Genomic DNA, 24,924 nt, shown 5'->3' with positions numbered 1-24,924 from the left:
TGCTAAGATGGCGGAGGTTTTCTCTCGAGATATATTCAAGCTACATGGTCTTCCCGATAAGATAATCTCGGATCGGGGAAGTCAGTATATCTCAAAGTTTTGGACCGCCTTCTGCCACCGTTTGGGCATTGAAAGAGCTCTGTCTTCAGGTTTTCACCCAGAGACCAATGGTCAGACGGAACGCCTTAATGCAACACTGGAACAATACTTAAGGTGTTATATTTCTCAACATCAGGACAACTGGGTATCGCTGCTTCCCACAGCGGAATTCTCATACAACAATACTAGACATTCCTCGACAGAACTCTCTCCTTTCTACTGCACTTACGGGGTTCACCCTCGTGCAGTATTTCCGGAGGTTCCCAGTTATACTAACTCCCCTACAGTGGAAGAGGTATTAGGAAATATCAAGGAGGCCCAAACCTCTGCTATGCGGAGTTTAGAGATTAGCAGAAGACGGACGAAATCCAGTGCCGATCAACATCGGAAAGAATGTCCTGTTTGGAAGCCAGGGGATCAGGTGTGGTTATCCACCAAGTTTCTACCTAGATGGACAAGGCCTTCTAAACTGTCTCCTCGTTTTCTGGGACCTTTCACTATTCTCTCTAAAGTGAATCCTGTAGCTTTCCGCCTTCGGCTTCCTTCCTCTCTTCACCGCATTCACCCGGTCTTTCATTCCTCTCTTCTCAAACCTTACCATCCCGATCTTCACCAGAGAACTATCCCCAGATCTATACTAGCAAAGTCCTCGGAGCCTGAGGAATATGAGGTATCTAAGATCCGTGATTCCAGGTATTATCGTGGACGTCTTGAGTACCTTCTGTCCTGGAAGGGATACCCGGAGTCGGAGGACTCATGGGAACCGGCTTCTCAGGTTCATGCACCAAGGTTATTGGCTACTTTTCACCGCCGCTATCCGGGGAAGCCTGGGGCGGTTAGGTGGGGAGGGGGTCATACTGTCATCCGCAACCGCTACCGCGGATGGCGGCTCCTTCCACGTTGGAGGCTCTCCGGCAGGTAGAGCCATTTAGTCCTTTCTTTGTATCTAGTACCTACCACCACCAATCACAGCACTGCCGGCAGTTTATCTGTCATCCAAGCCCGACAGTCGCTGCGTTTCAACCGTTGCTGGCGCTCTCTCCAGCGGCTCGTGTTTTTGCGCTCTCCAGCGTTGCCCTCTGCTAGCCTCGACTTGCAGCGGGTCTCCTTTGCTTGCTCACTCCTCATTTTTGGTATAGGAGTTCTTTTCCTCTTACCTATTTCGCTGTTTGATTACAGCGGCAGTTTTTTGCTTTTTGCAGCATTTTGTACTTGCCGATCCTTCGGCTCTTCTTCGTTTTTTCTCTTTCTAGACTCGCCGCTCCGGCGGCGGGCGTGCTATTTTTATCCTTTCGCTTTGCCGCTCTTTTCTCTCGCGGCTCTCCAGTTTTCCTTTTTTCTCTGTCCATCAGTTTTCTTTTCTTTTTCTCTCACCGCTCCCAACTTATCCGTGGCCTGGTTCCTTCCACCATTCTTTGGAGCATTGGATATCCCTCCTGAGTTCTAACCAGTGGATCACGCATCAGCTTCCGGTTCGATTCGTCCCACTCCTCTTTACCAGAACTTCCTAAGGGTTTTTTCCCACTTGTGGGTTTTTCCCTTTCTTGTCCGGCCTGTTCCCGGTCAAGGGGTCCCAGGACGGCTGTCCAGTCAGCGGTCACTGTGGCTTCTCACCGAGACAGGCAAGTGCTACCTAAAAAACAACGGGATTACCTGAGCCGGCGAAACCTACAGAACACCGGTGACTCTGAGGACTCAAGTGAGGAGAGTGTGGAGGGAAGAAAAGAGAAAGGGGAGACACAGCTTTCACAGCCACGTAAATCACAGTTATACCCAGCATGCACTAGAGTTATACACAGCATGCATTGGAGTTATACCCAGCATGCACTGGAGTTATACCCAGAATGCACTATAGTTATACCCAGCATGCACTATAGTTATACCCAGCATGCACTATAGTTATACCTCGCATGCACTAGAGTTATACCCAGCATGCACTAGAGTTATACCCAGCATGCACTAGAGATATACCCAGCATACACTGGAGTTATAACGGCATGCACTGAAGTTATACCCAGCATGCACTAGAGTTATACCCAGCATGCATTGGAGTTATACCCAGCATGCACTGGAGTTATACCCAGCTTGCACTGGAGTTATACCCAGCATGCACTAGAGTTATACCCAGCATGCACTGGAGTTATACCCAGCATGCACTATAGTTATACCCAGCATGCACTGGAGTTATACCCGGCATGCACTAGAGTTATACCCAGCATGCACTAGAGCTATACCCAGCGGGCACTGAAGTTATACCCAGCATGCACTAGAGTTATACCCAGCATGCATTGGAGTTATACCCAGCATGCACTGGAGTTATACCCAGCTCGCACTGGAGTTATACCCGGCATGCACTATAGTTATACCCAGCATGCACTAGATTTATACCCAGCATGCACTACAGTTATACCCAGCATGCACTGGAGTTATACCCGGCATGCACTAGAGTTATAACCAGCATGCACTAGAGCTATACCCAGCATGCACTGAAGTTATACCCAGCATGCACTAGAGTTATACATAGCATGCACTATAGTTATACCCAGCATGCACTGGAGTTATACCCAGCATGCACTATAGTTATACCCAGCATGCACTGGAGTTATACCCAGCATGCACTACAGTTATACCCAGCATGCACCGGAGTTATACCCAGCATGCACTACAGTTATACCCAGCATGCACTGGAGTTATACCCAGCATGCACTATAGTTATACCCAGCATGCACTATAGTTATACCCAGCATGCACTGGAGTTATACCCAGCATGCACTACAGTTATACCCAGCATGCACTGGAGTTATACCCAGCATGCACTATAGTTATACCCAGCATGCACTGGAGTTATACCCAGCACGCACTAGAGTTATACCCAGCATGCATTGGAGTTATACCCAGCATGCACTGGAGTTATACCCAGCTTGCACTGGAGTTATACCCAGCATGCACTAGAGTTATACCCAGCATGCACTGGAGTTATACCCAGCATGCACTATAGTTATACCCAGCATGCACTGGAGTTATACCCGGCATGCACTAGAGTTATACCCAGCATGCACTAGAGCTATACCCAGCGGGCACTGAAGTTATACCCAGCATGCACTAGAGTTATACCCAGCATGCACTGGAGTTATACCCAGCATGCACTGGAGTTATACCCAGCATGCACTGGAGTTATACCCGGCATGCACTATAGTTATACCCAGCATGCACTAGAGTTATACCCAGCATGCACTACAGTTATACCCAGCATGCACTGGAGTTATACCCAGCATGCACTATAGTTATACCCAGCATGCACTGGAGTTATACCCGGCATGCACTAGAGTTATAACCAGCATGCACTAGAGCTATACCCAGCATGCACTGAAGTTATACCCAGCATGCACTAGAGTTATACATAGCATGCACTAGAGTTATACACATCATGCATTGGAGTTATACCCAGCATGCACTAGAGTTATACCCAGCATGCACTAGAGCTATACCCAGCATGCACTGAAGTTGTACCCAGCATGCACTAGAGTTATACGCAGCATGCATTGGAGTTATACCCAGCATGCACCGGAGTTATACCCAGCATGCACTATAGTTTTTCCCGGCATGCACCGGAGTTATACCCGGCATGCACTATAGTTATACCCAGCATGTACTGGAGTTATACCCAGCATGCACTTGAGTTATACCCAGCATGCATTGGAGTTATACCCAGCATGCACTATAGTTATACCCAGCATGCATTGGAGTTATACCCAGCATGCACTGGAGTTATACCCAGCATGCACTGGAGTTATACCCGGCATGCACTACAGTTATACCCAGCATGCACTGGAGTTATACCCAGCATGCACTGGAGTTATACCCAGCATGCATTGGAGTTATACCCGGCATGCACTATAGTTATACCCAGCATGCACTAGAGTTATACCCAGCATGCATTGGAGTTATACCCAGCATGCACTGGAGTTATACCCAGCATGCACTGGAGTTATACCCGGCATGCACTATAGTTATACCCAGCATGCACTGGAGTTATACCCAGCATGCACTACAGTTATACCCAGCATGCACTGGAGTTATACCCAGCATGCACTATAGTTATACCCAGCATGCACTGGAGTTATACCCGGCATGCACTAGAGTTATAACCAGCATGCACTGGAGTTATACCCGGCATGCACTAGAGTTATACCCAGCATGCACTAGAGCTATACCCAGCATGCACTGAAGTTATACCCAGCATGCACTAGAGTTATACGCAGCATGCATTGGAGTTATACCCAGCATGTACTGGAGTTATACCCAGCATGCACTATAGTTTTTCCCGGCATGCACCAGAGTTATACCCGGCATGCACTATAGTTATACCCAGCATGTACTGGAGTTATACCCAGCATGCACTGGAGTTATACCCAGCATGCACTATAGTTATACCCAGCATGCATTGGAGTTATACCCAGCATGCACTGGAGTTATACCCAGCATGCACTGGAGTTATACCCGGCATGCACTACAGTTATACCCAGCATGCACTGGAGTTATACCCAGCATGCACTATAGTTATACCCAGCATGCACTGGAGTTATACCCGGCATGCACTAGAGTTGTAACCAGCATGCACTGGAGTTATACCCAGCATGCACTATAGTTATACCCACCATGCACTATAGTTATACCCAGCATGCACTGGAGTTATACCCAGCATGCACTATAGTTATACCCAGCATGCACTACAGTTATATCCAGCATGCACTGGAGTTATACCCAGCATGCACTATAGTTATACCCAGCATGCACTATAGTTATACCCAGCATGCACTGGAGTTATACCCAGCATGCACTATAGTTATACCCAGCATGCATTGGAGTTATACCCAGCATGCACTGGAGTTATACCCAGCATGCACTGGAGTTATACCCGGCATGCACTACAGTTATACCCAGCATGCACTGGAGTTATACCCAGCATGCACTATAGTTATACCCAGCATGCATTGGAGTTATACCCAGCATGCACTGGAGTTATACCCAGCATGCACTGGAGTTATACCCGGCATGCACTATAGTTATACCCAGCATGCACTGAAGTTATACCCAGCATGCACTAGAGTTATACCCAGCATGCATTGGAGTTATACCCAGCATGCACTGGAGTTATACCCAGCATGCACTGGAGTTATACCCGGGATGCACTATAGTTATACCCAGCATGCACTGGAGTTATACCCAGCATGCACTGGAGTTATACCCAGCATGCACTATAGTTATACCCAGCATGCACTGGAGTTATACCCGGCATGCACTAGAGTTATAACCAGCATGCACTGGAGTTATACCCGGCATGCACTAGAGTTATAACCAGCATGCACTAGAGCTATACCCAGCATGCACTGAAGTTATACCCAGCATGCACTAGAGTTATACATAGCATGCACTATAGTTATACCCAGCATGCACTGGAGTTATACCCAGCATGCACTATAGTTATACCCAGCATGCACTGGAGTTATACCCAGCATGCACTACAGTTATACCCAGCATGCACTGGAGTTATACCCAGCATGCACTACAGTTATACCCAGCATGCACTGGAGTTATACCCAGCATGCACTATAGTTATACCCAGCATGCACTATAGTTATACCCAGCATGCACTGGAGTTATACCCAGCATGCACTACAGTTATACCCAGCATGCACTGGAGTTATACCCAGCATGCACTATAGTTATACCCAGCATGCACTGGAGTTATACCCGGCATGCACTAGAGTTATAACCAGCATGCACTGGAGTTATACCCAGCATGCACTATAGTTATACCCACCATGCACTATAGTTATACCCAGCATGCACTGGAGTTATACCCAGCATGCACTATAGTTATACCCAGCATGCACTACAGTTATATCCAGCATGCACTGGAGTTATACCCAGCATGCACTATAGTTATACCCAGCATGCACTATAGTTATACCCAGCATGAACTGGAGTTATACCCAGCATGCACTACAGTTATACCCAGCATGCACTACAGTTATACCCAGCATGCACTATAGTTACACCCAGCATGCACTATAGTTATACCCAGCATGCACTACAGTTATACCCAGCATGCATTGGAGTTATACCCAGCATGCACTGGAGTTATACCCAGCATGCACTACAGTTATACCCAGCATGCACTACAGTTATACCCAGCATGCATTGGAGTTATACCCAGCATGCACTGGAGTTATACCCAGCATGCACTAGAGTTATACCCAGCATGCACTGGAGTTATATCCGGCATGCACTAGAGTTATACCCAGCATGCACTAGAGCTATACCCAGCATGCACTGAAGTTATACCCAGCATGCACTAGAGTTATACCCAGCATGCACTGGAGTTATACCCAGCATGCACTACAGTTATACCCAGCATGCACTGGATTTATACCCAGCATGCACTATAGTTATACCCAGCATGCACTGGAGTTATACCCGGCATGCACTAGAGTTATAACCAGCATGCACTAGAGCTATACCCAGCATGCACTGAAGTTATACCCAGCATGCACTAGAGTTATACATAGCATGCACTAGAGTTATACACATCATGCATTGGAGTTATACCCAGCATGCACTACAGGTATACGCAGCATGCATTGGAGTTATACCCAGCATGCACTGGAGTTATACCCAGCATGCACTATAGTTATACCCAGCATGCACTGGAGTTATACCCAGCATGCACTATAGTTATACCCAGCATGCATTGGAGTTATACCCAGCATGCACTGGAGTTATACCCAGCATGCACTGGAGTTATACCCGGCATGCACTACAGTTATACCCAGCATGCACTGGAGTTATACCCAGCATGCACTATAGTTATACCCAGCATGCATTGGAGTTATACCCAGCATGCACTGGAGTTATACCCAGCATGCACTGGAGTTATACCCGGCATGCACTATAGTTATACCCAGCATGCACTGAAGTTATACCCAGCATGCACTAGAGTTATACCCAGCATGCATTGGAGTTATACCCAGCATGCACTGGAGTTATACCCAGCATGCACTGGAGTTATACCCGGGATGCACTATAGTTATACCCAGCATGCACTGGAGTTATACCCAGCATGCACTGGAGTTATACCCAGCATGCACTATAGTTATACCCAGCATGCACTGGAGTTATACCCGGCATGCACTAGAGTTATAACCAGCATGCACTGGAGTTATACCCGGCATGCACTAGAGTTATAACCAGCATGCACTAGAGCTATACCCAGCATGCACTGAAGTTATACCCAGCATGCACTAGAGTTATACATAGCATGCACTATAGTTATACCCAGCATGCACTGGAGTTATACCCAGCATGCACTATAGTTATACCCAGCATGCACTGGAGTTATACCCAGCATGCACTACAGTTATACCCAGCATGCACTGGAGTTATACCCAGCATGCACTACAGTTATACCCAGCATGCACTGGAGTTATACCCAGCATGCACTATAGTTATACCCAGCATGCACTATAGTTATACCCAGCATGCACTGGAGTTATACCCAGCATGCACTACAGTTATACCCAGCATGCACTGGAGTTATACCCAGCATGCACTATAGTTATACCCAGCATGCACTGGAGTTATACCCGGCATGCACTAGAGTTATAACCAGCATGCACTGGAGTTATACCCAGCATGCACTATAGTTATACCCACCATGCACTATAGTTATACCCAGCATGCACTGGAGTTATACCCAGCATGCACTATAGTTATACCCAGCATGCACTACAGTTATATCCAGCATGCACTGGAGTTATACCCAGCATGCACTATAGTTATACCCAGCATGCACTATAGTTATACCCAGCATGAACTGGAGTTATACCCAGCATGCACTACAGTTATACCCAGCATGCACTACAGTTATACCCAGCATGCACTATAGTTACACCCAGCATGCACTATAGTTATACCCAGCATGCACTACAGTTATACCCAGCATGCATTGGAGTTATACCCAGCATGCACTGGAGTTATACCCAGCATGCACTAGAGTTATACCCAGCATGCACTAGAGCTATACCCAGCATGCACTGAAGTTATACCCAGCATGCACTAGAGTTATACCCAGCATGCACTGGAGTTATACCCAGCATGCACTACAGTTATACCCAGCATGCACTGGATTTATACCCAGCATGCACTATAGTTATACCCAGCATGCACTGGAGTTATACCCGGCATGCACTAGAGTTATAACCAGCATGCACTAGAGCTATACCCAGCATGCACTGAAGTTATACCCAGCATGCACTAGAGTTATACATAGCATGCACTAGAGTTATACACATCATGCATTGGAGTTATACCCAGCATGCACTACAGGTATACCCAGCATGCATTGGAGTTATACCCAGCATGCACTGGAGTTATACCCAGCATGCACTAGAGTTTTACCCAGCATGCACTGGAGTTATACCCGACATGCACTAGAGTTATACCCAGCATGCACTAGAGCTATACCCAGCATGCACTGAAGTTATACCCAGCATGCACTAGAGTTATACCCAGCATGCATTGGAGTTATACCCAGCATGCACTGGAGTTATACCCAGCATGCCCTGGAGTTATACCCGGGATGCACTATAGTCATACCCAGCATGCACTGGAGTTATACCCAGCATGCACTACAGTTATACCCAGCATGCACTGGATTTATACCCAGCATGCACTATAGTTATACCCAGCATGCACTGGAGTTATACCCGGCATGCACTAGAGTTATAACCAGCATGCACTAGAGCTATACCCAGCATGCACTGAAGTTATACCCAGCATGCACTAGAGTTATAAATAGCATGCACTAGAGTTATACACATCATGCATTGGAGTTATACCCAGCATGCACTAGAGTTATACCCAGCATGCACTAGAGCTATACCCAGCATGCACTGAAGTTATACCCAGCATGCACTAGAGTTATACGCAGCATGCATTGGAGTTATACCCAGCATGCACTGGAGTTATACCCAGCATGCACTATAGTTTTTCCCGGCATGCACTATAGTTATACCCAGCATGTACTGGAGTTATACCCAGCATGCACTGGAGTTATACCCAGCATGCACTGGAGTTATACCCGGCATGCACTATAGTTATACCCAGCATGCACTGGAGTTATACCCAGCATGCACTATAGTTATACCCAGCATGCATTGGAGTTATACCCAGCATGCACTGGAGTTATATCCAGCATGCACTAGAGTTATACCCAGCATGCACTAGAGCTATACCCAGCATGCACTGGAGTTATACCCAGCATGCACTAGAGTTATACCCAGCATGCACTATAGTTATACCCAGCATGCACTGGATTTATACCCAGCATGCACTATAGTTATACCCAGCATGCACTAGAGTTATAACCAGCATGCATTGGAGTTATACCCAGCATGCACTGGAGTTATACCCAGAATGCACTATAGTTATACCCAGCATGCACTATAGTTATACCCAGCATGCACTAGAGTTATACCCAGCATGCACTAGAGTTATACACAGCATGCATTGGAGTTATACCCAGCATGCACTGGAGTTATACCCAGAATGCACTATAGTTATACCCAGCATGCACTATAGTTATACCCAGCATGCACTATAGTTATACCTCGCATGCACTAGAGTTATACCCAGCATGCACTAGAGTTATACCCAGCATGCACTAGAGATATACCCAGCATACACTGGAGTTATAACGGCATGCACTGAAGTTATACCCAGCATGCACTAGAGTTATACCCAGCATGCATTGGAGTTATACCCAGCATGCACTGGAGTTATACCCAGCTTGCACTGGAGTTATACCCAGCATGCACTAGAGTTATACCCAGCATGCACTGGAGTTATACCCAGCATGCACTATAGTTATACCCAGCATGCACTGGAGTTATACCCGGCATGCACTAGAGTTATACCCAGCATGCACTAGAGCTATACCCAGCGGGCACTGAAGTTATACCCAGCATGCACTAGAGTTATACCCAGCATGCATTGGAGTTATACCCAGCATGCACTGGAGTTATACCCAGCTCGCACTGGAGTTATACCTGGCATGCACTATAGTTATACCCAGCATGCACTAGATTTATACCCAGCATGCACTACAGTTATACCCAGCATGCACTGGAGTTATACCCGGCATGCACTAGAGTTATAACCAGCATGCACTAGAGCTATACCCAGCATGCACTGAAGTTATACCCAGCATGCACTAGAGTTATACATAGCATGCACTATAGTTATACCCAGCATGCACTGGAGTTATACCCAGCATGCACTATAGTTATACCCAGCATGCACTGGAGTTATACCCAGCATGCACTACAGTTATACCCAGCATGCACCGGAGTTATACCCAGCATGCACTACAGTTATACCCAGCATGCACTGGAGTTATACCCAGCATGCACTATAGTTATACCCAGCATGCACTATAGTTATACCCAGCATGCACTGGAGTTATACCCAGCATGCACTACAGTTATACCCAGCATGCACTGGAGTTATACCCAGCATGCACTATAGTTATACCCAGCATGCACTGGAGTTATACCCAGCACGCACTAGAGTTATACCCAGCATGCATTGGAGTTATACCCAGCATGCACTGGAGTTATACCCAGCTTGCACTGGAGTTATACCCAGCATGCACTAGAGTTATACCCAGCATGCACTGGAGTTATACCCAGCATGCACTATAGTTATACCCAGCATGCACTGGAGTTATACCCGGCATGCACTAGAGTTATACCCAGCATGCACTAGAGCTATACCCAGCGGGCACTGAAGTTATACCCAGCATGCACTAGAGTTATACCCAGCATGCATTGGAGTTATACCCAGCATGCACTGGAGTTATACCCAGCATGCACTGGAGTTATACCCGGCATGCACTATAGTTATACCCAGCATGCACTAGAGTTATACCCAGCATGCACTACAGTTATACCCAGCATGCACTGGAGTTATACCCAGCATGCACTATAGTTATACCCAGCATGCACTGGAGTTATACCCGGCATGCACTAGAGTTATAACCAGCATGCACTAGAGCTATACCCAGCATGCACTGAAGTTATACCCAGCATGCACTAGAGTTATACATAGCATGCACTAGAGTTATACACATCATGCATTGGAGTTATACCCAGCATGCACTAGAGTTATACCCAGCATGCACTAGAGCTATACCCAGCATGCACTGAAGTTGTACCCAGCATGCACTAGAGTTATACGCAGCATGCATTGGAGTTATACCCAGCATGCACCGGAGTTATACCCAGCATGCACTATAGTTTTTCCCGGCATGCACCGGAGTTATACCCGGCATGCACTATAGTTATACCCAGCATGTACTGGAGTTATACCCAGCATGCACTGGAGTTATACCCAGCATGCATTGGAGTTATACCCAGCATGCACTATAGTTATACCCAGCATGCATTGGAGTTATACCCAGCATGCACTGGAGTTATACCCAGCATGCACTGGAGTTATACCCGGCATGCACTACAGTTATACCCAGCATGCACTGGAGTTATACCCAGCATGCACTATAGTTATACCCAGCATGCATTGGAGTTATACCCAGCATGCACTGGAGTTATACCCAGCATGCACTGGAGTTATACCCGGCATGCACTATAGTTATACCCAGCATGCACTGGAGTTATACCCGGCATGCACTAGAGTTATAACCAGCATGCACTAGAGCTATACCCAGCATGCACTGAAGTTATACCCAGCATGCACTAGAGTTATACATAGCATGCACTATAGTTATACCCAGCATGCACTGGAGTTATACCCAGCATGCACTATAGTTATACCCAGCATGCACTGGAGTTATACCCAGCATGCACTACAGTTATACCCAGCATGCACTGGAGTTATACCCAGCATGCACTACAGTTATACCCAGCATGCACTGGAGTTATACCCAGCATGCACTATAGTTATACCCAGCATGCACTATAGTTATACCCAGCATGCACTGGAGTTATACCCAGCATGCACTACAGTTATACCCAGCATGCACTGGAGTTATACCCAGCATGCACTATAGTTATACCCAGCATGCACTGGAGTTATACCCGGCATGCACTAGAGTTATAACCAGCATGCACTGGAGTTATACCCAGCATGCACTATAGTTATACCCACCATGCACTATAGTTATACCCAGCATGCACTGGAGTTATACCCAGCATGCACTATAGTTATACCCAGCATGCACTACAGTTATATCCAGCATGCACTGGAGTTATACCCAGCATGCACTATAGTTATACCCAGCATGCACTATAGTTATACCCAGCAGGAACTGGAGTTATACCCAGCATGCACTACAGTTATACCCAGCATGCACTACAGTTATACCCAGCATGCACTATAGTTACACCCAGCATGCACTATAGTTATACCCAGCATGCACTACAGTTATACCCAGCATGCATTGGAGTTATACCCAGCATGCACTGGAGTTATACCCAGCATGCACTAGAGTTATACCCAGCATGCACTAGAGCTATACCCAGCATGCACTGAAGTTATACCCAGCATGCACTAGAGTTATACCCAGCATGCACTGGAGTTATACCCAGCATGCACTACAGTTATACCCAGCATGCACTGGATTTATACCCAGCATGCACTATAGTTATACCCAGCATGCACTGGAGTTATACCCGGCATGCACTAGAGTTATAACCAGCATGCACTAGAGCTATACCCAGCATGCACTGAAGTTATACCCAGCATGCACTAGAGTTATACATAGCATGCACTAGAGTTATACACATCATGCATTGGAGTTATACCCAGCATGCACTACAGGTATACCCAGCATGCATTGGAGTTATACCCAGCATGCACTGGAGTTATACCCAGCATGCACTAGAGTTTTACCCAGCATGCACTGGAGTTATACCCGACATGCACTAGAGTTATACCCAGCATGCACTAGAGCTATACCCAGCATGCACTGGAGTTATACCCAGCATGAACTAGAGTTATACCCAGCATGCATTGGAGTTATACCCAGCATGCACTGGAGTTATACCCAGCATGCCCTGGAGTTATACCCGGGATGCACTATAGTCATACCCAGCATGCACTGGAGTTATACCCAGCATGCACTACAGTTATACCCAGCATGCACTGGATTTATACCCAGCATGCACTATAGTTATACCCAGCATGCACTGGAGTTATACCCGGCATGCACTAGAGTTATAACCAGCATGCACTAGAGCTATACCCAGCATGCACTGAAGTTATACCCAGCATGCACTAGAGTTATAAATAGCATGCACTAGAGTTATACACATCATGCATTGGAGTTATACCCAGCATGCACTAGAGTTATACCCAGCATGCACTAGAGTTATACCCAGCATGCACTGAAGTTATACCCAGCATGCACTAGAGTTATACGCAGCATGCATTGGAGTTATACCCAGCATGCACTGGAGTTATACCCAGCATGCACTATAGTTTTTCCCGGCATGCACTATAGTTATACCCAGCATGTACTGGAGTTATACCCAGCATGCACTGGAGTTATACCCAGCATGCACTGGAGTTATACCCGGCATGCACTATAGTTATACCCAGCATGCACTGGAGTTATACCCAGCATGCACTATAGATATACCCAGCATGCATTGGAGTTATACCCAGCATGCACTGGAGTTATATCCAGCATGCACTGGAGTTATACCCGGCATGCACTATAGTTATACCCAGCATGCACTGAAGTTATACCCAGCATGCACTATAGTTATACCCAGCATGCACTGGAGTTATACCCGGCATGCACTAGAGTTATAACCAGCATGCACTAGAGTTATACCCAGCATGCATTGGAGTTATACCCAGCATGCATTGGAGTTATACCCAGCATGCACTATAGTTATACCCGGCATGCACTAGAGTTATACCCAGCATGCACTAGAGCTATACCCAGCATGCACTGGAGTTATACCCAGCATGCACTAGAGTTATACCCAGCATGCACTATAGTTATACCCAGCATGCACTGGATTTATACCCAGCATGCACTATAGTTATACCCAGCATGCACTAGAGTTATAACCAGCATGCATTGGAGTTATACCCAGCATGCACTGGAGTTATACCCAGAATGCACTATAGTTATACCCAGCATGCACTATAGTTATACCCAGCATGCACTAGAGTTATAACCAGCATGCATTGGAGTTATACCCAGCATGCACTGGAGTTATACCCAGAATGCACTATAGTTATACCCAGCATGCACTATAGTTATACCCAGCATGCACTATAGTTATACCCGGCATGCACTAGAGTTATACCCAGCATGCACTAGAGTTATAACCAGCATGCATTGGAGTTATACCCAGCATGCACTGGAGTTATACCCAGAATGCACTATAGTTATACCCAGCATGCACTATAGTTATACCCAGCATGCACTAGAGTTATACCCAGCATGCACTAGAGTTATACACAGCATGCATTGGAGTTATACCCAGCATGCACTGGAGTTATACCCAGAATGCACTATAGTTATACCCAGCATGCACTATAGTTATACCCAGCATGCACTATAGTTATACCTCGCATGCACTAGAGTTATACCCAGCATGCACTAGAGTTATACCCAGCATGCACTAGAGATATACCCAGCATACACTGGAGTTATAACGGCATGCACTGAAGTTATACCCAGCATGCACTAGAGTTATACCCAGCATGCATTGGAGTTATACCCAGCATGCACTGGAGTTATACCCAGCTTGCACTGGAGTTATACCCAGCATGCACTAGAGTTATACCCAGCATGCACTGGAGTTATACCCAGCATGCACTATAGTTATACCCAGCATGCACTGGAGTTATACCCGGCATGCACTAGAGTTATACCCAGCATGCACTAGAGCTATACCCAGCGGGCACTGAAGTTATACCCAGCATGCACTAGAGTTATACCCAGCATGCATTGGAGTTATACCCAGCATGCACTGGAGTTATACCCAGCTCGCACTGGAGTTATACCTGGCATGCACTATAGTTATACCCAGCATGCACTAGATTTATACCCAGCATGCACTACAGTTATACCCAGCATGCACTGGAGTTATACCCGGCATGCACTAGAGTTATAACCAGCATGCACTAGAGCTATACCCAGCATGCACTGAAGTTATACCCAGCATGCACTAGAGTTATACATAGCATGCACTATAGTTATACCCAGCATGCACTGGAGTTATACCCAGCATGCACTATAGTTATACCCAGCATGCACTGGAGTTATACCCAGCATGCACTACAGTTATACCCAGCATGCACCGGAGTTATACCCAGCATGCACTACAGTTATACCCAGCATGCACTGGAGTTATACCCAGCATGCACTATAGTTATACCCAGCATGCACTATAGTTATACCCAGCATGCACTGGAGTTATACCCAGCATGCACTACAGTTATACCCAGCATGCACTGGAGTTATACCCAGCATGCACTATAGTTATACCCAGCATGCACTGGAGTTATACCCAGCACGCACTAGAGTTATACCCAGCATGCATTGGAGTTATACCCAGCATGCACTGGAGTTATACCCAGCTTGCACTGGAGTTATACCCAGCATGCACTAGAGTTATACCCAGCATGCACTGGAGTTATACCCAGCATGCACTATAGTTATACCCAGCATGCACTGGAGTTATACCCGGCATGCACTAGAGTTATACCCAGCATGCACTAGAGCTATACCCAGCGGGCACTGAAGTTATACCCAGCATGCACTAGAGTTATACCCAGCATGCATTGGAGTTATACCCAGCATGCACTGGAGTTATACCCAGCATGCACTGGAGTTATACCCGGCATGCACTATAGTTATACCCAGCATGCACTAGAGTTATACCCAGCATGCACTACAGTTATACCCAGCATGCACTGGAGTTATACCCAGCATGCACTATAGTTATACCCAGCATGCACTGGAGTTATACCCGGCATGCACTAGAGTTATAACCAGCATGCACTAGAGCTATACCCAGCATGCACTGAAGTTATACCCAGCATGCACTAGAGTTATACATAGCATGCACTAGAGTTATACACATCATGCATTGGAGTTATACCCAGCATGCACTAGAGTTATACCCAGCATGCACTAGAGCTATACCCAGCATGCACTGAAGTTGTACCCAGCATGCACTAGAGTTATACGCAGCATGCATTGGAGTTATACCCAGCATGCACCGGAGTTATACCCAGCATGCACTATAGTTTTTCCCGGCATGCACCGGAGTTATACCCGGCATGCACTATAGTTATACCCAGCATGTACTGGAGTTATACCCAGCATGCACTGGAGTTATACCCAGCATGCATTGGAGTTATACCCAGCATGCACTATAGTTATACCCAGCATGCATTGGAGTTATACCCAGCATGCACTGGAGTTATACCCAGCATGCACTGGAGTTATACCCGGCATGCACTACAGTTATACCCAGCATGCACTGGAGTTATACCCAGCATGCACTGGAGTTATACCCAGCATGCATTGGAGTTATACCCGGCATGCACTATAGTTATACCCAGCATGCACTAGAGTTATACCCAGCATGCATTGGAGTTATACCCAGCATGCACTGGAGTTATACCCAGCATGCACTGGAGTTATACCCGGCATGCACTATAGTTATACCCAGCATGCACTGGAGTTATACCCAGCATGCACTACAGTTATACCCAGCATGCACTGGAGTTATACCCAGCATGCACTATAGTTATACCCAGCATGCACTGGAGTTATACCCGGCATGCACTAGAGTTATAACCAGCATGCACTGGAGTTATACCCGGCATGCACTAGAGTTATACCCAGCATGCACTAGAGCTATACCCAGCATGCACTGAAGTTATACCCAGCATGCACTAGAGTTATACGCAGCATGCATTGGAGTTATACCCAGCATGTACTGGAGTTATACCCAGCATGCACTATAGTTTTTCCCGGCATGCACCAGAGTTATACCCGGCATGCACTATAGTTATACCCAGCATGTACTGGAGTTATACCCAGCATGCACTGGAGTTATACCCAGCATGCACTATAGTTATACCCAGCATGCATTGGAGTTATACCCAGCATGCACTGGAGTTATACCCAGCATGCACTGGAGTTATACCCGGCATGCACTACAGTTATACCCAGCATGCACTGGAGTTATACCCAGCATGCACTATAGTTATACCCAGCATGCACTGGAGTTATACCCGGCATGCACTAGAGTTGTAACCAGCATGCACTGGAGTTATACCCAGCATGCACTATAGTTATACCCACCATGCACTATAGTTATACCCAGCATGCACTGGAGTTATACCCAGCATGCACTATAGTTATACCCAGCATGCACTACAGTTATATCCAGCATGCACTGGAGTTATACCCAGCATGCACTATAGTTATACCCAGCATGCACTGGAGTTATACCCAGCATGCACTATAGTTATACCCAGCATGCATTGGAGTTATACCCAGCATGCACTGGAGTTATACCCAGCATGCACTGGAGTTATACCCGGCATGCACTACAGTTATACCCAGCATGCACTGGAGTTATACCCAGCATGCACTATAGTTATACCCAGCATGCATTGGAGTTATACCCAGCATGCACTGGAGTTATACCCAGCATGCACTGGAGTTATACCCAGCATGCACTATAGTTATACCCAGCATGCACTGGAGTTATACCCGGCATGCACTAGAGTTATAACCAGCATGCACTGGAGTTATACCCGGCATGCACTAGAGTTATAACCAGCATGCACTAGAGCTATACCCAGCATGCACTGAAGTTATACCCAGCATGCACTAGAGTTATACATAGCATGCACTATAGTTATACCCAGCATGCACTGGAGTTATACCCAGCATGCACTATAGTTATACCCAGCATGCACTGGAGTTATACCCAGCATGCACTACAGTTATACCCAGCATGCACTGGAGTTATACCCAGCATGCACTACAGTTATACCCAGCATGCACTACAGTTATACCCAGCATGCACTGGAGTTATACCCAGCATGCACTATAGTTATACCCAGCATGCACTATAGTTATACCCAGCATGCACTGGAGTTATACCCAGCATGCACTACAGTTATACCCAGCATGCACTGGAGTTATACCCAGCATGCACTATAGTTATACCCAGCATGCACTGGAGTTATACCCGGCATGCACTAGAGTTATAACCAGCATGCACTGGAGTTATACCCAGCATGCACTATAGTTATACCCACCATGCACTATAGTTATACCCAGCATGCACTGGAGTTATACCCAGCATGCACTATAGTTATACCCAGCATGCACTACAGTTATATCCAGCATGCACTGGAGTTATACCCAGCATGCACTATAGTTATACCCAGCATGCACTATAGTTATACCCAGCATGAACTGGAGTTATACCCAGCATGCACTACAGTTATACCCAGCATGCACTACAGTTATACCCAGCATGCACTATAGTTACACCCAGCATGCACTATAGTTATACCCAGCATGCACTACAGTTATACCAAGCATGCATTGGAGTTATACCCAGCATGCACTGGAGTTATACCCAGCATGCACTGGAGTTATACCCAGCATGCACTACAGTTATACCCAGCATGCACTACAGTTATACCCAGCATGCATTGGAGTTATACCCAGCATGCACTGGAGTTATACCCAGCATGCACTAGAGTTATACCCAGCATGCACTGGAGTTATATCCGGCATGCACTAGAGTTATACCCAGCATGCACTAGAGCTATACCCAGCATGCACTGAAGTTATACCCAGCATGCACTAGAGTTATACCCAGCATGCACTGGAGTTATACCCAGCATGCACTACAGTTATACCCAGCATGCACTGGATTTATACCCAGCATGCACTATAGTTATACCCAGCATGCACTGGAGTTATACCCGGCATGCACTAGAGTTATAACCAGCATGCACTAGAGCTATACCCAGCATGCACTGAAGTTATACCCAGCATGCACTAGAGTTATACATAGCATGCACTAGAGTTATACACATCATGCATTGGAGTTATACCCAGCATGCACTACAGGTATACGCAGCATGCATTGGAGTTATACCCAGCATGCACTGGAGTTATACCCAGCATGCACTATAGTTATACCCAGCATGCACTGGAGTTATACCCAGCATGCACTATAGTTATACCCAGCATGCATTGGAGTTATACCCAGCATGCACTGGAGTTATACCCAGCATGCACTGGAGTTATACCCGGCATGCACTACAGTTATACCCAGCATGCACTGGAGTTATACCCAGCATGCACTATAGTTATACCTAGCATGCACTACTGGTATACCCAGCATGCATTGGAGTTATACCCAGCATGCACTGGAGTTATACCCAGCATGCACTAGAGTTATACCCAGCATGCACTGGAGTTATACCCGACATGCACTAGAGTTATACCCAGCATGCACTAGAGCTATACCCAGCATGCACTGAAGTTATACCCAGCATGCACTAGAGTTATACCCAGCATGCATTGGAGTTATACCCAGCATGCACTGGAGTTATACCCAGCATGCCCTGGAGTTATACCCGGGATGCACTATAGTCATACCCAGCATGCACTGGAGTTATACCCAGCATGCACTACAGTTATACCCAGCATGCACTGGATTTATACCCAGCATGCACTATAGTTATACCCAGCATGCACTGGAGTTATACCCGGCATGCACTAGAGTTATAACCAGCATGCACTAGAGCTATACCCAGCATGCACTGAAGTTATACCCAGCATGCACTAGAGTTATAAATAGCATGCACTAGAGTTATACACATCATGCATTGGAGTTATACCCAGCATGCACTAGAGTTATACCCAGCATGCACTAGAGCTATACCCAGCATGCACTGAAGTTATACCCAGCATGCACTAGAGTTATACGCAGCATGCATTGGAGTTATACCCAGCATGCACTGGAGTTATACCCAGCATGCACTATAGTTTTTCCCGGCATGCACTATAGTTATACCCAGCATGTACTGGAGTTATACCCAGCATGCACTGGAGTTATACCCAGCATGCACTGGAGTTATACCCGGCATGCACTATAGTTATACCCAGCATGCACTGGAGTTATACCCAGCATGCACTATAGTTATACCCAGCATGCATTGGAGTTATACCCAGCATGCACTGGAGTTATATCCAGCATGCACTGGAGTTATACCCGGCATGCACTATAGTTATACCCAGCATGCACTACAGTTATATCCAGCATGCACTGGAGTTATACCCAGCATGCACTATAGTTATACCCAGCATGCACTATAGTTATACCCAGCATGAACTGGAGTTATACCCAGCATGCACTACAGTTATACCCAGCATGCACTACAGTTATACCCAGCATGCACTATAGTTACACCCAGCATGCACTATAGTTATACCCAGCATGCACTACAGTTATACCCAGCATGCATTGGAGTTATACCCAGCATGCACTGGAGTTATACCCAGCATGCACTGGAGTTATACCCAGCATGCACTAGAGTTATACCCAGCATGCACTAGAGCTATACCCAGCATGCACTGAAGTTATACCCAGCATGCACTGGAGTTATACCCAGCATGCACTACAGTTATACCCAGCATGCACTGGATTTATACCCAGCATGCACTATAGTTATACCCAGCATGCACTGGAGTTATACCCGGCATGCACTAGAGTTATAACCAGCATGCACTAGAGCTATACCCAGCATGCACTGAAGTTATACCCAGCATGCACTAGAGTTATACATAGCATGCACTAGAGTTATACACATCATGCATTGGAGTTATACCCAGCATGCACTACAGGTATACCCAGCATGCATTGGAGTTATACCCAGCATGCACTGGAGTTATACCCAGCATGCACTAGAGTTATACCCAGCATGCACTGGAGTTATACCCGACATGCACTAGAGTTATACCCAGCATGCACTAGAGCTATACCCAGCATGCACTGAAGTTATACCCAGCATGCACTAGAGTTATACCCAGCATGCATTGGAGTTATACCCAGCATGCACTGGAGTTATACCCAGCATGCCCTGGAGTTATACCCGGGATGCACTATAGTCATACCCAGCATGCACTGGAGTTATACCCAGCATGCACTACAGTTATACCCAGCATGCACTGGATTTATACCCAGCATGCACTATAGTTATACCCAGCATGCACTGGAGTTATACCCGGCATGCACTAGAGTTATAACCAGCATGCACTAGAGCTATACCCAGCATGCACTGAAGTTATACCCAGCATGCACTAGAGTTATAAATAGCATGCACTAGAGTTATACACATCATGCATTGGAGTTATACCCAGCATGCACTAGAGTTATACCCAGCATGCACTAGAGCTATACCCAGCATGCACTGAAGTTATACCCAGCATGCACTAGAGTTATACGCAGCATGCATTGGAGTTATACCCAGCATGCACTGGAGTTATACCCAGCATGCACTATAGTTTTTCCCGGCATGCACTATAGTTATACCCAGCATGTACTGGAGTTATACCCAGCATGCACTGGAGTTATACCCAGCATGCACTGGAGTTATACCCGGCATGCACTATAGTTATACCCAGCATGCACTGGAGTTATACCCAGCATGCACTATAGTTATACCCAGCATGCATTGGAGTTATACCCAGCATGCACTGGAGATATATCCAGCATGCACTGGAGTTATACCCGGCATGCACTATAGTTATACCCAGCATGCACTGAAGTTATACCCAGCATGCACTATAGTTATACCCAGCATGCACTGGAGTTATACCCGGCATGCACTAGAGTTATAACCAGCATGCACTAGAGTTATACCCAGCATGCATTGGAGTTATACCCAGCATGCATTGGAGTTATACCCAGCATGCACTATAGTTATACCCGGCATGCACTAGAGTTATACCCAGCATGCACTAGAGCTATACCCAGCATGCACTGGAGTTATACCCAGCATGCACTAGAGTTATACCCAGCATGCACTATAGTTATACCCAGCATGCACTGGATTTATACCCAGCATGCACTATAGTTATACCCAGCATGCACTAGAGTTATAACCAGCATGCATTGGAGTTATACCCAGCATGCACTGGAGTTATACCCAGAATGCACTATAGTTATACCCAGCATGCACTATAGTTATACCCAGCATGCACTAGAGTTATACCCAGCATGCACTAGAGTTATACACAGCATGCATTGGAGTTATACCCAGCATGCACTGGAGTTATACCCAGAATGCACTATAGTTATACCCAGCATGCACTATAGTTATACCCAGCATGCACTATAGTTATACCTCGCATGCACTAGAGTTATACCCAGCATGCACTAGAGTTATACCCAGCATGCACTAGAGATATACCCAGCATACACTGGAGTTATAACGGCATGCACTGAAGTTATACCCAGCATGCACTAGAGTTATACCCAGCATGCATTGGAGTTATACCCAGCATGCACTGGAGTTATACCCAGCTTGCACTGGAGTTATACCCAGCATGCACTAGAGTTATACCCAGCATGCACTGGAGTTATACCCAGCATGCACTATAGTTATACCCAGCATGCACTGGAGTTATACCCGGCATGCACTAGAGTTATACCCAGCATGCACTAGAGCTATACCCAGCGGGCACTGAAGTTATACCCAGCATGCACTAGAGTTATACCCAGCATGCATTGGAGTTATACCCAGCATGCACTGGAGTTATACCCAGCTCGCACTGGAGTTATACCCGGCATGCACTATAGTTATACCCAGCATGCACTAGATTTATACCCAGCATGCACTACAGTTATACCCAGCATGCACTGGAGTTATACCCAGCATGCACTGGAGTTATACCCGGCATGCACTACAGTTATACCCAGCATGCACTGGAGTTATACCCAGCATGCACTATAGTTATACCCAGCATGCATTGGAGTTATACCCAGCATGCACTGGAGTTATACCCAGCATGCACTGGAGTTATACCCGGCATGCACTATAGTTATACCCAGCATGCACTGAAGTTATACCCAGCATGCACTAGAGTTATACCCAGCATGCATTGGAGTTATACCCAGCATGCACTGGAGTTATACCCAGCATGCACTGGAGTTATACCCGGCATGCACTATAGTTATACCCAGCATGCACTGGAGTTATACCCAGCATGCACTACAGTTATACCCAGCATGCACTGGAGTTATACCCAGCATGCACTATAGTTATACCCAGCATGCACTGGAGTTATACCCGGCATGCACTAGAGTTATAACCACCATGCACTGGAGTTATACCCGGCATGCACTAGAGTTATAACCAGCATGCACTAGAGCTATACCCAGCATGCACTGAAGTTATACCCAGCATGCACTAGAGTTATACATAGCATGCACTATAGTTATACCCAGCATGCACTGGAGTTATACCCAGCATGCACTATAGTTATACCCGGCATGCACTGGAGTTATACCCAGCATGCACTACAGTTATACCCAGCATGCACTGGAGTTATACCCAGAATGCACTACAGTTATACCCAGCATGCACTGGAGTTATACCCAGCATGCACTATAGTTATACCCAGCATGCACTATAGTTATACCCAGCATGCACTGGAGTTATACCCAGCATGCACTACAGTTATACCCAGCATGCACTATACTTATACCCAGCATGCACTATAGTTATACCCAGCATGCACTACAGTTATACCCAGCATGCACTACAGTCATACCCAGCATGCATTTGAGTTATACCCAGCATGCACTGGAGTTATACCCAGCATGCACTGGAGTTATACCCAGCATGCACTAGAGTTATAACCAGCATGCACTAGAGCTATACCCAGCATGCACTGAAGTTATACCCAACATGCACTAGAGTTATACCCATCATGCACTAGAGCTATATCCAGCATGCACTGAAGTTATACCCAGCATGCACTAGAGTTATACGCAGCATGCATTGGAGTTATACCCAGCATGCACTGGAGTTATACCCAGCATGCACTATAGTTATACCCAGCATGCACTACAGTTATACCCAGCATGCACTACAGTCATACCCAGCATGCATTGGAGTTATACCCAGCATGCACTGGAGTTATACCCAGCATGCACTGGAGTTATACCCGGCATGCACTAGAGTTATAACCAGCATGCACTAGAGCTATACCCAGCATGCACTGAAGTTATACCCAGCATGCACTAGAGTTATACCCATCATGCACTAGAGCTATATCCAGCATGCACTGAAGTTATACCCAGCATGCACTACAGTTATAACCAGCATGCACTAGAGCTATACCCAGCATGCACTGAAGTTATACCCAGCATGCACTAGAGTTATACATAGCATGCACTAGAGTTATACACATCATGCATTTTAGTTATACCCAGCATGCACTAGAGTTATACCCAGCATGCACTAGAGCTATACCCAGCATGCACTGAAGTTGTACCCAGCATGCACTAGAGTTATACGCAGCATGCATCGGAGTTATACCCAGCATGCACCGGAGTTATACCCAGCATGCACTATAGTTTTTCCCGGCATGCACCGGAGTTATACCCGGCATGCACTATAGTTATACCCAGCATGTACTGGAGTTATACCCAGCATGCACTGGAGTTATAC

Source organism: Ambystoma mexicanum, chromosome 2q (assembly GCF_040938575.1).
Source record: "Ambystoma mexicanum isolate Mex_15411 chromosome 2q, UKY_AmexF1_1, whole genome shotgun sequence".
Lineage (NCBI taxonomy): Eukaryota > Metazoa > Chordata > Amphibia > Caudata > Ambystomatidae > Ambystoma > Ambystoma mexicanum.
The sequence above is the reverse complement of the archived record's forward strand: the minus strand, read 5'-3'. Positions refer to the sequence as shown.